Below are 16,371 nucleotides of genomic sequence, written 5' to 3' on the forward strand. Positions count from 1 at the left end.
TAATATGTCATTGGAAAACTAATAACTCACTGGTTATTAATATTCTTGTGTGATGTGTGTACATGGTGTGTATTAAGAGTTATGGATATATGCTGGAATTATGACTAAAATATGTTTAATCCCGGCATGTCAAAGGGATTTGGTAAACAGGTCTGCCCTAAACAAAGGAATCTGTATTTGCTTCTCTGACCAGCCCAGTCGTCAGGCAGAGATAATGAAGGTCCATTTATGTATTAGATAAACAAAGCTATAAATCTAACAAGCGGGGGAAGAGACAGCATGGGGTCAACACGCAGCAGGAGAAGAGAAGCTTGGTCTGTGTTTTACTTTTCAAAGAATACCTTGAAAAGATGTATTGTTCTATAAAGACGGGGGCTGAGCCTCAAGTGATAAGCAGCTGAATCAACTGATTGTATACAATATTACTGTATTATAAAAGTATATTGAGTGAGGTCTTTTATGAAAAACTGTGACACACTGGTGATTAATGTCACTATGAAATACATATATATACACTATATGAGGAATTATGAATACTCAGTGATATTATGCTTTTCAGTCTTTGACCAACCAAAGGGAAAAACAAGCTTTTCAGAGGCAGGAGGGAAAGCAACTGTCTATCTGTCTTCAATTATATTAAGCAAGATGTGACCAGAAACAATGGACCTTCCATTTACATAGAAATCAGCAAAAGGATGGGAAGCCCACAGGAAAGGAAGAACAGAATTGAGGTCATGATGTCTCTTGAAATAAGATCATTGAACTTCGGAGAATATAAACAAAGACAGAAGCCATCTTTGGCATCCTTAACTAGACAGACAAAAGGGGCCAGAGCTCTTGCAAGCTGAAAAAGATGGATCCTTCAATCAAAATGATGGTTGGAGTCTCTGGGAACCTAAGAAACTTGCTTAGGAAGACAAGGAAGCCAGCATCTTGTACATCTGTGGAAGTCCTGACTGAGGGAAAGTCAGCCATGGCTGGGAAGAAGGAAGACTGGTGACAGATATCATTTTGAACAAAGCCTGTACCTTACTAGATTGTTTTAGACTTTTCGATGCGTTTTCACTTTTATTTGCTTATAATCGTTTCTAACTTTATTCCTTCTTACTTGGCATCACTTAGCCTATGTCCTATTATTAATAAATTTGTTTAATTTTTACTATAAACCAGCTCAGTGCTGTGGTTAAAGGGAAGGGTGTATTTATCCCAGTTAAATTAATAGCTGTCATGTGCTTTTGTCTCTTTAAAGGAGTAACAAACCTTATTCCCTTTCTGAGCTATCCAGGAGAGGGCTGGACACTTCAGGGCAGATTGTTACCTTGCTTTTTGTAACCAAGGCTGTTGAAAGCCAGAGTGGGGCTGTAGACAGGCTGCTGGGGTCAGAGCTGCTGAACCAGCGCTGTCTAGCACACGGACACTCAGGATGTGACCTGCATGTTTGTAGGCAGGCTAGAAGTGTCCCAGGCTGGGAGCTACAATAGCAAAGCATTGTAAGCCACCCAGGGTTGCAAGGCAAGTGGTGACACAACATCTTACAGTCTCGATTGCACCCTAGAAGTTGACAGGAGGTAAGTAGAATGCTGAGATATACTTGGGAACAGGGATTGCCTTGAATTTGTGTCTTTTGTGACTAAGGTCCCTTTTCTGTTTACACCTTTTTTTAAAAATCAGATGTTTGAGGGATGTAGTTGGTGCAATTATGCTATTATAATGCCAACCCTGATTCCAAAAGGTAAGAGCATTCATGTATCACTGCATTCTGTGTAGAATACATACATGTGACTGTAGTTGTGTATCTTTACTAATCTTTCTCCATTGTGTTTCTATTTTTCAGGTGCTCCAAACCTGTTTGTACCAAAATAAAAATAATAGTAGTTGTTCTGACTGCCTAGATTAGTCTCATTAAATGTAAATATTATTGTCTTTAAGGATCTGTTAGGTTCTTGTTCAAGTTTTGGACTAGAGGCAAATTGATTTAAAAATGAAAACCCTGAGTCTTCTCAACCTAGTGTTGCTCAAAATTATGAGGTACTTTACCCAGGTCAACTCCCACTGACTTCTATGAAAGTTTTGACTTTGTAAGAACTGAGTAAAGAGTGAACAACGTGTTGGGCCCATATCTTGCTTTCTGACTGTAATAGTGCTCCACTGCTAACTGGATTTCTGACTCTCACATTATTCCAGTCATAGGTCTGGATTGCTTCTTCCTGGGAAATACCTGAGGGAGGAGATCTGAAAAAGGGAACTTCACTGAGGATCTCCTTTTAAAATTTCATCCAAATTGTTCCATCAGGCTTGGTCCTAACCCACCATCTCAGATCACCTGGATTCATAAGAGGCCAGTGCTATTCTTGTGGAAACTCGGTGCCTCTGCATACATTTCAGACCTCGTATAGGTGATGGAGAAAACAATTAGAGAGACATCAAGGGCTATCAACTTTGAATGTGCCCAGAAGTTGATGGATGGGAAGGAGACTGGTGCCTGGTGATTCCCCAGTGAAGTGCAGGGGCAGAAGATGGGACAAAGTCTGTTTTAAAAGAGGAATGCTCATTAAGCAAGAGAGGGCATTCTTTCACTATATGCAGAAGATGAGGCCAAGCAGGCAGGAATTGCTCTCTGACCTAAGGACTTGGTTCAGTACTCACAGCCAGGGTGTGGTCAGACCGAGGGGGATTGAGTTGAGGACTGTTTGTTGTTTTCCTAAAATCTGTAACTCAGATGGTGTTTCAGAGTAAAAGTCTTTGTGGTTAGGAAATTCCTTTGCTAAGCCCATGTTTCCTTGCATTAGTACCATGTTGTTCCTGAAGGACTTAACTAGAAAACCATCACTCCCACACCCAAGTGGACTCTGGGGAGAATACCCACCTGCTGAAGAAACAGACTGACAGAGCCAGAAGAGTACCCAGAAGTTACCGATTACAGGACAGGCCCAACAAAGAAAATAACAAAACGCCATTAGCCATCACCTTCAGCTCCCAATTAAAACCTCTCCAAAGCATCATCAAGGATCTACAGCCTATCCTGAAGGACGACCTATCACTCTCACAGATCTTGGGAGACAGGCCAGTCCTTGCTTACAGACAGTCCCCCAACCTGAAGCAAATACTCACCAGCAACCACACACCACACAACAGAACTACTAACCCAGGAACCTATCCTTGCAACAAAGCCCGTTGCCAACTGTGTCCACATATCTATTCAGGGGACACCATCATAGGGCCTAATCACATCAGCCACACTATCAGAGGCTCGTTCACCTGCACATCTACCAATGTGATATATGCCATCATATACCAGCAATGCTCCTCTGCCGTGTACATTGGCCAAACTGGACAGTCTCTACGTAAAAGAATAAATGGACACAAATCAGATGTCAAGAATTATAACATTCAAAAACCAGTCGGAGAACACTTCAATCTCTTTGGTCACTCAGTTACAGACCTAAAAGTGGCAATTCTTCAACAAAAAACTTCAGAAACAGACTCCAACGAGAGACTGCTGAATTGGAATTAATTTGCAAACTGGATACAATTAACTTAGGCTTGAATAAAGACTGGGAGTGGGTGGGTCATTACACAAAGTAAAACTATTTCCCCATGTTTATTTCCCACTCCCCTACTGTTCCTCAGACGTTCTTGTCAACTGCTGGAAATGGCCCACCTTGATTATCACTACAAAAGGTTTTTTCCCCCCCGCTGTCCTGCTTACCTTACCTGATAGCTAACCTTACCTGATCACTCTCGTTAAGTGTGTATGGTAACACCCATTATTTCATGTTCTCTGTGTAAATAAATCTCCCCACTGTATTTTCCACTGCATGCATCCGATGAAGTGAGCTGTAGCTCATGAAAGCTTATGCTCAAATAAATTTGTTAGTCTCTAAGGTGCCACAAGTACTCCTTTTCCTTTTGCAGATACAGACTAACACGGCTGCTACTCTGAAATCTGGGGAGAATGTGTCTGAGAAACTGGAGGCTTGGAAAGGCTGGGGTGCTAGTACCCAGGTCTAAGCAATTGCACTGCAGGGTCCCACTGCCCAAGAAGGGTGTCAGACCTGGGATCTACACCTGGGGGAGTGCATTGGAGAGACTAGGAACTAGCTACCCAGATCCAGAGAGCTTAGAGGCATGTGGGATTCAGTGGTTGGATCTAATCACAACAGACTAGAGCAGGACAGGGCCAGGTTGTGACACCTGTGTATTTCATTAATGAAGCTGTAACAGGACATGTGGACCTACATAATTGACATATTGTTTTTTGTCAGTTGGCAAAATATGGTTTACCATTTTGAATTTCATATTACTGAATGTTGCTTTAAAATAACCAGAATCAGAATATTAATCGGAAGCAGCAACATAACACAAAGATGATAATGTACATCATCATCACTCTCTGTATTCTTTAGTAGAGCTGGGCAGGAAACATTTTTCACGTGCCATGAAAGTTTGAGATTTCAAATCTTTGTCCTATTCCAAAATGGGAACATCGCCAAAATTTTCATAAATTTATAAGCTGAAAAAACATTTTGGATTGGGTCAATGGAAACGTTTCATTTTGATAATTTCAAAATATTTAGATATTGAACTTTTTTCTTTTTTTAATATTGTTAGTAAAAATTAACTAAAATTTTGAAACAAGTTGTTTTGAATTGAAAAAAATTAAACGTTTCATTTTGAAATTGTCAAAACAGGCCATTTTAACAATTTTGAAACTTAAAAAAAATTAATTAGGGAAAATTCTGACAAATCTTTCTCTTGAAAAGTTTCTGTTTTGATGAATCAACATTTTCTACAAAAAAAAAAAAACATTTTGATGGAAAATTCCCAGCCAGCCCTGTTAATAAAGTTTACAGTTTTAACCAAAATAAAGTTCTATATAAATGAATGTCTGTGAATTCTGAAAATAGTGATTTTACCTAACTAAATTTCTGACAGGATTATTAGAAAAAAAAATCCCTCCAGTTTCTTAATAGAAATGCCCATGGATTTTTGTAATGCATAAGGGAAACAGTACATTTATATTGATTTGGTGATCCTACCTTTCAACTGATGAACAGAGCAAGTAGTGCTTGCTGCGCTTTTTATTATTTATGTGTATGACAGCAGTGTTTAGAGGCCCCAAATCAGATAGGGCCCCATTATGTTAGGCACTGTACAAACATATAGGAAGATACAGTTCCTGCCCCAAACAGCTTACAATCTAACTAGACAGAAGGTGGGAAACAGCGAGAGAGAAGTGAAGTGACTTATCCAAACTCATTTAGCAGGTTAGTGGCAGAACTAGAACCCAGGTCTCCTGGCTCCCAGACCAGAATGGACCACACTGTCTCTCGGCTATCACAGGATTGTTTCACTTTCCACAAAGATGATGTGTTAAAAATGCAAAAACTTTAGTAGCAATTGGGTGGACAGAGTTATTAATACATTTTAACACAGTGTTTGTCCAGCCAAATTCTCCATCTCGTTGATTTATAGAATCTTGCTTCATTTCAAACAGGTTTTTATTTGACAACTATTACACACCACTAAAATGAGGTACTATAATATATTAAATTATTGAACACATTTTTGTTTCTGTTGTACTGTAAGATTTTTAGCACAGCTTGTTTTAATAAAATGTCTGTTTTGCATGTACTTGTTTCTAAAAATTAAAATATATTGAATACATGATTACCCTGTCAATACAGACTGACTAGCTAGCCATAACAAAATAATTTGGTGGATTTTCTTAAGATGGTTTATTAAACATTAATGACTGCTACCAAATGTAATCCTTATTTTTCTTCTATAATAATGTCAGGGATAAGAGTTATATAATCTTGAGTTCTGAGTAAAATGTTTGAGAGAATGTTTTGGAGTGGTCAGGTTGTTCCCTATCCCAGTTGCTCTTTCAAAGACTTTTTTTTAAAAAGTAAATATAGGTAAAGTTCTCTGATTAGTGCATGGTCAGTAGTCCTCTCATGGGTTGAACTTGATATGCAACACATCCACTCTGCAGGGCTGAAAACCAGCCGCTGTCATGCTTCTTTAAGCACTGTCCCCAAGCTCACTGCTCAGCAGTGTCTCCGCAGACTCCCTGGTCTGGTAGTTTCTGAGTTTGGGGCCAAGAATTACATTTTTGGGGACCATTATAATTATTTGGGATAGCTGGCAGTACAGAAGACTCCTTTTATGTGGCACAACTGATTTTTGGCTCAATGGTAATATTTCTTGTATTTAGATACTCCTTATACAGGGAGTATCTGCCACTACAAATAGGCGTAGCCTCAGAACATGACAGTCAAGGTATTGTAACCCCTTAACCCAAATATTAGTGATTAGCCGATATTCAGGAATTTGTGGGTTGTTTCCGATGGAGGATACTAGATACTTGATACTAGAGTCAGCTATTTCCATGTTGGAATCCTGCTTATTTAGAAAGAATATACACAAAGTCCTGTTCCTCTGAACACAGTGGGGTCAAAAAACAGGAAGCAATTTCCCTGCCCATAGTTAAAGCCTGTCTTCCCGACAGCATTCTGCTCCAAAAGTTCTCTCTTTTTGTCTAAGGGCCACACTACGAGAGCTTTGTTTGCTGTCTCCTAGTTTTCTTCTGTTCTCACCCTCTGCTTTCTGACTGCTTGTTACACATGGATATACACACACAGATTGACCCAGTTAGTCTGCAGCCCCTGCATTTGCATTCAGTGTGGTCTTTGGATAATGGCTTCCACTGTTTCAGCTATTAATAACCAAAAGGATATTTAACTGTTGCCACATTTAGTCTGAATATCACACCTATCAAATTCAACCAGGTTTGTAACTGCCCAAAGATGGAAGACATGCTTCTGGGAGCCTGGGGAGCTGATGTGCTCCCCAACCTGTGCAAAGCCTGTAATGTCAGAGCAGTTGGGCAACAAGTTTCATTTGACCTCTCTTCCTCTCATGGACATCTGAGCACAGCAACTTCTTCCACATCCACTGACTTGTCAGAGCTAACTCCTAGCATATTAAGATGCAGGAAAGGAGACAGGCATTTTTCAGCATACTTGCTCTTCAGTTTCTGCACATACTTCACCCCAAATAGTCTTTACCAATAATCAAAGACTCCTTGGCTCAAATTCAGATTCCCCAGACAATTGTGTCACCTGATTGTCCACTCAGAGAAGTCTAAAATATCCTTTCCTTTCAAGTTTCAGAGTAACAGCCGTGTTAGTCTGTATTCGCAAAAAGAAAAGGAGTACTTGTGGCACCTTAGAGACTAACCAATTTATTTGAGCATGAGCTTTCATGAGCTACAGCTCACTTCATCGGATGCATCCGATGAAGTGAGCTGTAGCTCACGAAAGCTCATGCTCAAATAAATTGGTTAGTCTCTAAGGTGCCACAAGTACTCCTTTCCTTTCAAGCATCTATCATCTCATACCCTTCAGGAGAACATTGAGCATTAGTATCAGAAAACACAGTCTGATGCAGACTCAAGCACAAGGGATTTCCACTGCACTTTTCCAGACAGTAAATTGATTTATAAATCCAAAATGCCATCTGCTTATCAATACAGGTCACAGTGGATATAACTCCCTTGCCCTCTGCTCTGTCACTCCCCATTAAATTCAGAGTCCAGTTCAAGGTTTCTATCCTGATATAAAAACCCCTCCATGGGATTGTTCTGTAACTATCTGAGAAATGGATTGCCTTTCCCTTGGTGACCATTACCTCCCATGACATCTGCATTCCACAATGAATCTATCAATAAATAGAGGAGGCTCATAAACGCCGAAGACAGTTTTCAGAGGAGCTGGATCTATATAATGGAACTCACTCCTGCAAGAGATGAAAAATTACTACAGCCCTCACCACTTTCAGAACTAAAGGCAAAATTCCTATCCCCACCTCCAATCACACACACAGAAAAGCAGGCAAGGAAACAATTTCCCCTCCCGACTGAGAAGATAAAGATTATTTCTGTTTTTATATACTTGAGAGGCTCTCAGATACTTCAATGATGGAGCCATATGAGTACCTAGGTAGAGGGAAATGATACAGGGCTTGGCTACAGTTCTTTAAGGATAAAGGTTTTAGCTCTTGAATCTCGACTCTGAACCTGCTATAAAGACATGCAGGTAGTTCATCCTCACATTTCTTGTGTCCTCAAGACTGTCAGATGTCTCAGACCAGCTATCAGGTTTCCAGTATGTAAAAGGATTTTTACTTTAGTCTCTCATGTTCACATATTTGGAAGTTTGCTTTTATTTTCCTATTGTCTCTTATGGCTATTTCCTCTACGATTATTGTCAACAAACCAGGAACACTTTCTTGTAAGGATCCATTTCTTGAGGAGTTCAAGATCCACATAGGTTTGTGCTTCAGAACATATCCAAATTCAGAGCTAAAGTGTATTCACTTCTGCTTTAAAACATCATACCTAAAGAAAATATTATCTGCATGAGGACAGAGCTCCAAATTCTATTTGAAAAGAACAGCCCTAAAACTCTCATGCTCTGTGGTTGGCCCAAGATTACTGAATAAAGGGTCTAAAGGTATCCAAAGCCCCCCTGTGGGATTTTCAGAAGTGCCTTAAGCGTGTTAGGCTCAGAATCGCACCTCTTCTGAGAATCGCACCACTTCCGAGAATCGCACCTCAATTTTTATATTAGTTGAAGCAGCTGTCAGAGAATTGTACATTACATTTAAAAAACTACGTGGTTCTGAAATGCCTACTCACTCCACTAGGTCCCAAGCAATGTCAAGGGCAAAGAAGAAACGAGCCTTCTGTGAAGAGAGCTGTAAAACTGCTATCTGAACTGCTCTCATTCATTTACCAAGATTATAAAGTTCATATGGTGGCCTCTTTGGATTCTTTCTTTAGGTACAGAATCATGCACCCATCCTCCTTGTTTCCATTCTCTGTCTCTCTCTAGGTCATTGTCTTCATGCTGATTCTTTAAATTCGCCTCCTCTTCTCTCCTTCCCTCTTTCATATGGCCTTTACTTTCTACCTCTTGCTCTTTGCACTGTGGTCTAGCCGCTTCTTCTACTAATCCACAAATGCAATTCTAAGTAGCTACACTACTTCCAAAAAAAATAATTTTTCCATCATCCCCCCAAAAATTTAACTACAATCTCCAAATTCATTTTCCATGAACAGACATATGAGCAACACTTTATTCCTGAAAATATTTGCAGAAAGTATACAAAAGGGATGTGAATGCGATAAATCAAAGTTCAGTTTATTTTCCAAAATGTTCACAAATAATTCCTCCACCCACACACACACACCTTAATCCCAGCTGTAGAAATCGGACTACACCAAAGCTAATGAACAAACCTGAAAATTGTGGATGGTTTAGGAAAGGCTGCGGTCAGCTATATTATACAACTGCCCAATAGACAGAATTCTTGGGTAAATTGTAGGGTGATATTACATGGATAAAATGTGAGTAAGACAAAGAGAAATTAAAATGTCTATAATAAAAAAAAGGCTATTTAGAAATCACTTCAACTGTTGGTATTTTATTTCTTCAAAGGGCTAATTATACAAGAAGCATTTCTTTAATCTTAAAAAAGATCAAATAACTAACAATACCATTAAACAGGGGTGCTAGTAAAAAGAAAAATGTCCTTAATTCATACTACTGTTGCTTTTCCTTAGTTTCTCCCAATAATAGTTAAAACTAAAGTGCCAATCTTAACTTCAATTTTTCTCTTCATGGCATTTTGTTTTTAGTGTGGGTTAACCACAGAGTGTAAGACTGAATTTTAATTTTCAAGGCTTTTGTTAGTTTATTTTTCAACCATTCTTGAGATATAGTTTTCCTTTTTATTATTATTTAACATTGCTAATCTGCTCACCAAAGCTTTCACAACTGGAATATGGTCAAAAGGCAAGTGCATCTTTTCTTGTATACTTGCACATCAGTTAGAGATTTGGGTTTTCATGAGGCTTTTACTCATTTTTAAAGTATATTCAGGCTGTTGACAAAAGAGCTTTATTTAAATGAGCTATGTAATCTTTAACAGCAGTCTGTGGAACAGATTTGACAATAAAGAAATATCTCATTACCTAGGAGCTTTGTATATTATACAGGTGTAACTTTGGTAGTTAAGTAGTATAAAAAGATAAATATTAACTGGATTTTGCTCATAAATCTGCCATTCTTACAGTGCCAAAATCTGTAGAGTTGTTGTAATTGTCATTGTTTGAGTTGTAACAATGAATGGAACTAATAAGGCTTATGTCATTTACATAGAATGCAGCATTCATATCGCGTTATTGAATTAACATGAGATACATATTGGGTCTTCTGATATAAGATTAATATAATTTGAAAATAGAGAAAGTGTAGATTTAGGAATGGCACATTATTCCCTGTTTGAAATGTGATGGTGATCTGCTTAGATCAGAAGATTTTAGTAGGTGACTACTACTAGCAATGACTACTAATTAATAGTAGCAATGAAACTCCTGGTATTTGTTCTGTTTTTGTTTTGATTATATTTTTTCATAGCTTGATGCCTGATGTTAACAGATTCTATTGTATAATTACAAAACAGTGTTATGAGAACCCACTAAGTCAATTTGGCTGTCAGTTGCAGCATTATCAGTCCAGAGTAGTGCCACATGAATAGAGTTAACAAATCTGACATCAGGAATCATAACATTCAAAAACCAGTAGGAGAACACTTCAACCTCTCTGGCCACTCAGTAAAAGATTTAAGGGTGGCAATTTTGCAACAGAAAAGCTTCAAAAACAGACTCCAATGAGAAACTGCTGAGCTTGAATTAATATGCAAACTAGATACTATTAACTTGGGTTTGAATAGAGACTGGGAGTGGCTGGGTCATTACACAGATTGAATCTATTTCTCTAAAGTTAAGTATCCTCACACCTTCTTGTCAAATGTCTAAATGGGCCATCTTGATTATCACTACAAAAGTTTTTTTCTCCTGCTGATAATAGCTCATCTTAACTAATTAGCTTCTCACAGTTTGTATGGTAAATTCCACCTTCTCTGTATGTATGTGTGTGTGTGTGTGTGTGTGTGTGTGTGTGTATATATATATACTCTTACTATATGTTCCATTCTATGCATCCGATGAAGTAGGCTGTAGCCCACGAAAGCTTATGCTATAATAAATTTGTTAGTCTCTAAGGTGCCACAGGTACTCCTGTTCTTTTTGCAGATTCATGACAGGCTTTCTGCTTTCATTTCCAGTGCCCAACCCCACCCTGGCCCACAGCAACTGGAAGAAGCCATTACAGGGAAAGTCTGGCCTCATCCCTATATCCCTGAGCTGGAGTATGCTCAATTAATCTGTGGGAATGATGCGTGTACAGTTTAGTTACTTGTATGAGCTGTTGGGATGGAGCATGCTCAGGTGCTCTTTTGGGTCATCTGCAAGAAATTCAAATGTGCTTAATGAGGATGGATTCTTTGGAGACTTTAGCTTCTGAAATCATAGTTATCTCTACTGAGCATTTTAAAAGACTTATAAATTGGCTCAATTTGGGCAGATTTTCACAGGGATCACAAGAAATACAGCCCTGATAAAGGGCATCCACTGTCATGTTTCAACCCCTGCTTCAAAGCATACGGATGGTAGAACTTTTCTAAGAAAAGTCATCAGAATTTTTTTGCCGTGGAAAAAACAACACATTTATTGTGTTGACCCCTGACCTGCTCTTGGAGGGTACATGTTTTTGGGTAAAATATAATCTATTTGCTAAGCATGTGTATAGAAATAATAATGGAATTTATTGAAGCTGAAACAGCAAGTAGAAGAACCAAAATATGTGTATTAAAATAGGCTTGGCTATGTCTTAAGCATTAAGTGTTAAGTGCTTAGAATGAGGCCAAGTATAAATTGGTAGTTGGTATAAGCTGGCAATAGTAGTATGTGCTTGACCAAAGGTTATAAAAGTTAGCAATATGACTCTTGTGATAGTTTAGCAATGCATTATGTGATAAATAGGTAAACCACAGACAAACATCTTAGGGTATTTTGTATAATTCCAATTTGGAGAAATGAAAATTTTAAGCACAGAGGGCCTGATTGTCCCTTCTCTTACACTGATGTAAATCAGGAACTGTACTGAAATCAGTGGAGTTTCATTGATGCAAAATAGGTATAAATGAGAGGAGAATCAGGCCTATGATCACAGCTCCATGTAATGCCAGTACTTAGTCTTTGGCCAGAAGTGGTAACTGAAGCAACCTAAGAAAAATGTTATCCATCATTGAAAATGCACTTCTGGCTTTGGAGACCTCTCTGTGTTCCAGTCTGTTTTGTTTTTTTGGTGTTTTTTTTTTGCAGGTTCTGCATTCACTAGGCATAATGAGCCTTTAACCAGATGAATCTCTCTTAGAGGTCTATGTACTATGCTATATCTGCCCAACAGTGAGGCTTTGGTCTAGCCCTAGGCAGCTAGGATACCATAATAAAAGCTGGTCTGCTATCAGCCCTGGGTAACAAAATTGACAGGGACTGCTCCCTGTGTATCCTTTGGTGCTATGGGTTTGCATAAAGTATTGGCTCTTTTATCCATGCTTTTGGTCCAAAATTTGACCTACCTAAAAATTGTTATAATCTGGTGAGATATGTGCCTCAGAATCTTGGTTCCTCCAATGAGAAATTACAGATAAAGATATTAGGTCTGGTGGTCACACAGATGTAAATCAGCAATTAATTAAATGCAATCTGTGGAGGTACACTACTGTAAAAACGAGTCTAGGCAAGAACAGAATCAGACCTCGTGTTTTTGTGGGACCCTCCTCTTTGCTGGGTCAGCAGCAGCAGCTAATTAACAACCCCCTTTTTTCCCCAGAGCTGTGCTGATATTATTGATGATACTGATATATAAACAAAGAATTAAATAAACAGAGCCATATGCTCCCCTCTGCTGTGAGTCACAGAGGGGAATGACAACAAAAACAGGGTAAAACAGGGCAGTAAAGCTCCCAAACTGCAGAACTGGGAGGGCAGCTCCTCCACAGCATACTTCCCTCTCCCCAGGAGCTTATAGAAGTGCATCCACAGCAAAGCAATATGGTTAACGCTTCCTGGTTTATGGGGCAAGGGGAGGGAGGAGCCATTCACTGCAGTATTTTCCCCTCCCAGGAAAGTAGAAATCTGTGGAAGTTAATGTTCCTCCTTGCAGCATTAACTTCTACTCTGTGCCTGCACCAGCCCCCACTATTCCCCTGAGAGGGGTTATTTTGCAGCCAACTGAGCCAATGTCACAGCCTCAGGAGAGTAACATTGCATGGCAGGTACTTCACGGGGATCAGAGATTCGTTTCCCGTGAATCCCCACAGTTTGGAGGCTGTGCTGCTTGTCCCTTTGGTAGCCCACTCTGCTTCAACCCTTGTGCCATTAAGGGAGCATTTGTCACAAATGAGGTGAATATCATGCAGAGTCTGGATTCGCTATCTGTTCCTACAGGTTTTATCACAAGAAAGGACATTCTTGTTTATAACTATTTTAAATTCAGTTTATTTAGGAATGCATAGAAACAAATCATATTTGTCAGATTCACAGGGATACATTTGTAAATGTATTTTCAGATTTCTCAAGAGTTATTACAAGCAATGAAACCTAGCAATTACTTTATTGTTATCTTTTTACCTTTGAGACCCATAGTTGTGATAAGATAAAACAGCTGTGAACAAGTTAAAGGCTACGTGTTTGTCGCATGACCCAGCAGAGGATTTAAGGGAAGGTTATGGCCTCCTTCAAGGGAATAAGGGTATGTGTATAATGCAATCAGACTGTGACTGCAAATGTAGACATACCTTAGATAGCTTTGATCGAGCTAGCTCAAGTAACAATAGTAGTGAAGCCACCACAGCACAGGCTAGCCACCCAAATAAGTACACAGGGAAGACTTGTACCGCCTATGCTGCCACCCCTTCATTGCTATCAAAGCTAGCTCAGGTATGTCTATTCTGCTCATTCTAATTAAAGACAAGAGGCAAGTGAGTAAAATAAACAAAGGAAGATCATGGAGAGGAAGACAGGGGTGAGTATAGGAGTGACAGGCCCATGTGCTTGCTTAGCCTAACTGCAATTTTCAAGTTTTCTGTTACTTCTTTAAAACAGGCATTATAAGGCAGCAATTTCCCATATGCACATTGTACTGAATTTTTTGTGATAGATGACACTCAAAAGTTTTGAAGGTTTCATTTGGCTTGGATAAGGCAAAAATTTGAACGCAAACAAACCTTCTGACATCTTTCTGCCTGGCCCCTTTCACGATCTTGAACCAAATCCTTCTGCCCTCACCCAGCCATCCTTCCCAGACCTTCATTTTCCTCTCCACAAGAATCCATTCTGTAACTACATTCCTTCTCGCAGGTATCAGAACATTGAAAATATTCCATAGTGGCTTGCCTTCCATCTGACACTTTCTCTGTTGGGCTGAAGCAGACTGTTTTATTAAAATGTCATGTTTTTTTTTTTTCATAGATTCATAGATATTAAGGTCAGAAGGGACCATTATGATCATCTAGTCTGACCTCCTGCACAACGCAGGCCACAGAATCTCACCCACCCACTCCTGCGAAAAACCTCTCACCTATGTCTGAGCTATTGAAGTCCTCAAATCGTGGTTTAAAGACTTCAAGGAGCAGAGAATCCTCCAGCAAGTGACCTGTGCCCCATGCTACAGAGGAAGGCGAAAAACCTCCAGGGCCTCTTCCAATGTGCCCTGGAGGAAAATTCCTTCCTGACCCCAAATATGGCGATCAGCTAAACCCTGAGCATATGGGCAAGATTCACCAGCCAGATCCCAGCAAAGAATTGTCTGTAGTAACTCAGATCCCACCCCATCTACCATCCCATCACAGGCCATTGGGCCTATTTACCATGAGTATTTAAAAATCAATTAATTGCCAAAATCATGTGTTGTTTCTGCCCTTACCTGCCTCCCTGCTGAAGCCCCAGAAAAGCCTCAAATCTTCTGAGATATGAAAGCAACAGTTGGAATACCAGAGATTTAATGTCCATAGAGACCTCAAGATAGATTCAGAAAAAAGTATTTAGCATGTTAGGGAGCAGTGGTACTTAGACAAACTTAGATTGAAAAATATGTTCACATTTGGTTTCAGCTTTTGGCTGTGATTAGGGCTGATTTTTATATTTTTCCAATTTATTTACCCAGTTTTTTATTGTATGTCATTGTAATGCATAAACACATTCAGATAGCCAAATTCAAATAAATAAATTATAAATTCTGACATACAAATATATGTTTTAATATTTTATGTCCTGAATTACTAAAATGCTGAGTACTCACAGCTTCCATAAGCCAATGGGAGTTGTGGAAGTTCAGCACTTCTGAAAATTAGGCCATATAATTTTGAAAATGCTTATTAATTACTCTGTAGGCCATATTAGTTCCTTTGGCATCAGTATAATCTATGTCCTTCAGAAAAAGTGAATTTTTTTCATGCTACTCTATGCTGGCTCCTAAGAGCAGTTATAGCTTATCATGTAAAGGCTTCTTTATTACTGGTCTCATTATTGACCTGTAGCATTGACCTTAATGAACTGTAGCATTTCCAAAGGAATGCTAGAATCCATATTGTAAATGTGGTTGACAGGCATACTCATAAGGGCCATGTGCTAACAATAGCTATGAAATTGTTGTTGAAATAATTAGCATGCTTGAACACAAAATCATGTTTCTAAACAAATTAATTTAGTTGGCTTTAATTTGTGTTTTTCCAGATCAGCCAAAGGCACTAGTCCAGATTATGGACAAATGCTGGTAGAATTTCAGTTTAAGAAATAAAACAACTTTCAATTATAAGAGCACACAGCTACCTTCAACTACATTTTGTACTGGTAGCTTTTCAATTTTGATTAAAAGATATTGCTTCTAGACTGAGACCTGCTATGCCAAGTTTTTCTGTTTGTGTTATAAACACTTGAAAATTATGGAAATACAGACACAATCTTAACTATGGGCTGTGAGAATGATGCTGCTATAGTAACTGATAAATTGTAAAAATACACTGTTTACATTTCCAGTTTGAATCATTTCAATTAGACCCCCTTCAAATCAGTACAGTTCTATGATCTGTAGTATCTTTTTCATATAAAGTCTTATTAAAAAATAGTGTCACTTTTCAACAGCTGCATTTGCTGTAATTTAGTGCAGTTAGATGCTTTCATGTCACATGGTTATAGCTAGGTAGATTAATAGGGAGTTCTATCTGGAAATTTCTTTCCTGTTATTGTTCTTCCCCAGCAGTTGATGGCTAAGTTAATTCTCTTTAGTTTTGTCATGCTCTAAAGCACACATTGCCAAGCTATGATAAGCTTTACAAGGGGAAAAAAGCCATGGTGTCCATCAAAGTCTTAAACTTGCATTTTAAACTTTGCCCTGA

The 16,371-nt window shown here is 38.9% G+C and overlaps 1 protein-coding gene across 1 annotated transcript in view; it reads left to right on the plus strand.

The window, feature by feature from the left end:
* CCDC178 (coiled-coil domain containing 178) overlaps positions 1-16,371 on the plus strand; it is a 352,723-nt gene that overhangs the window by 292,947 nt on the left and 43,405 nt on the right. The window lies entirely within an intron of this gene.

This window comes from Natator depressus, chromosome 2, assembly GCF_965152275.1.
Source record: "Natator depressus isolate rNatDep1 chromosome 2, rNatDep2.hap1, whole genome shotgun sequence".
Lineage (NCBI taxonomy): Eukaryota > Metazoa > Chordata > Testudines > Cheloniidae > Natator > Natator depressus.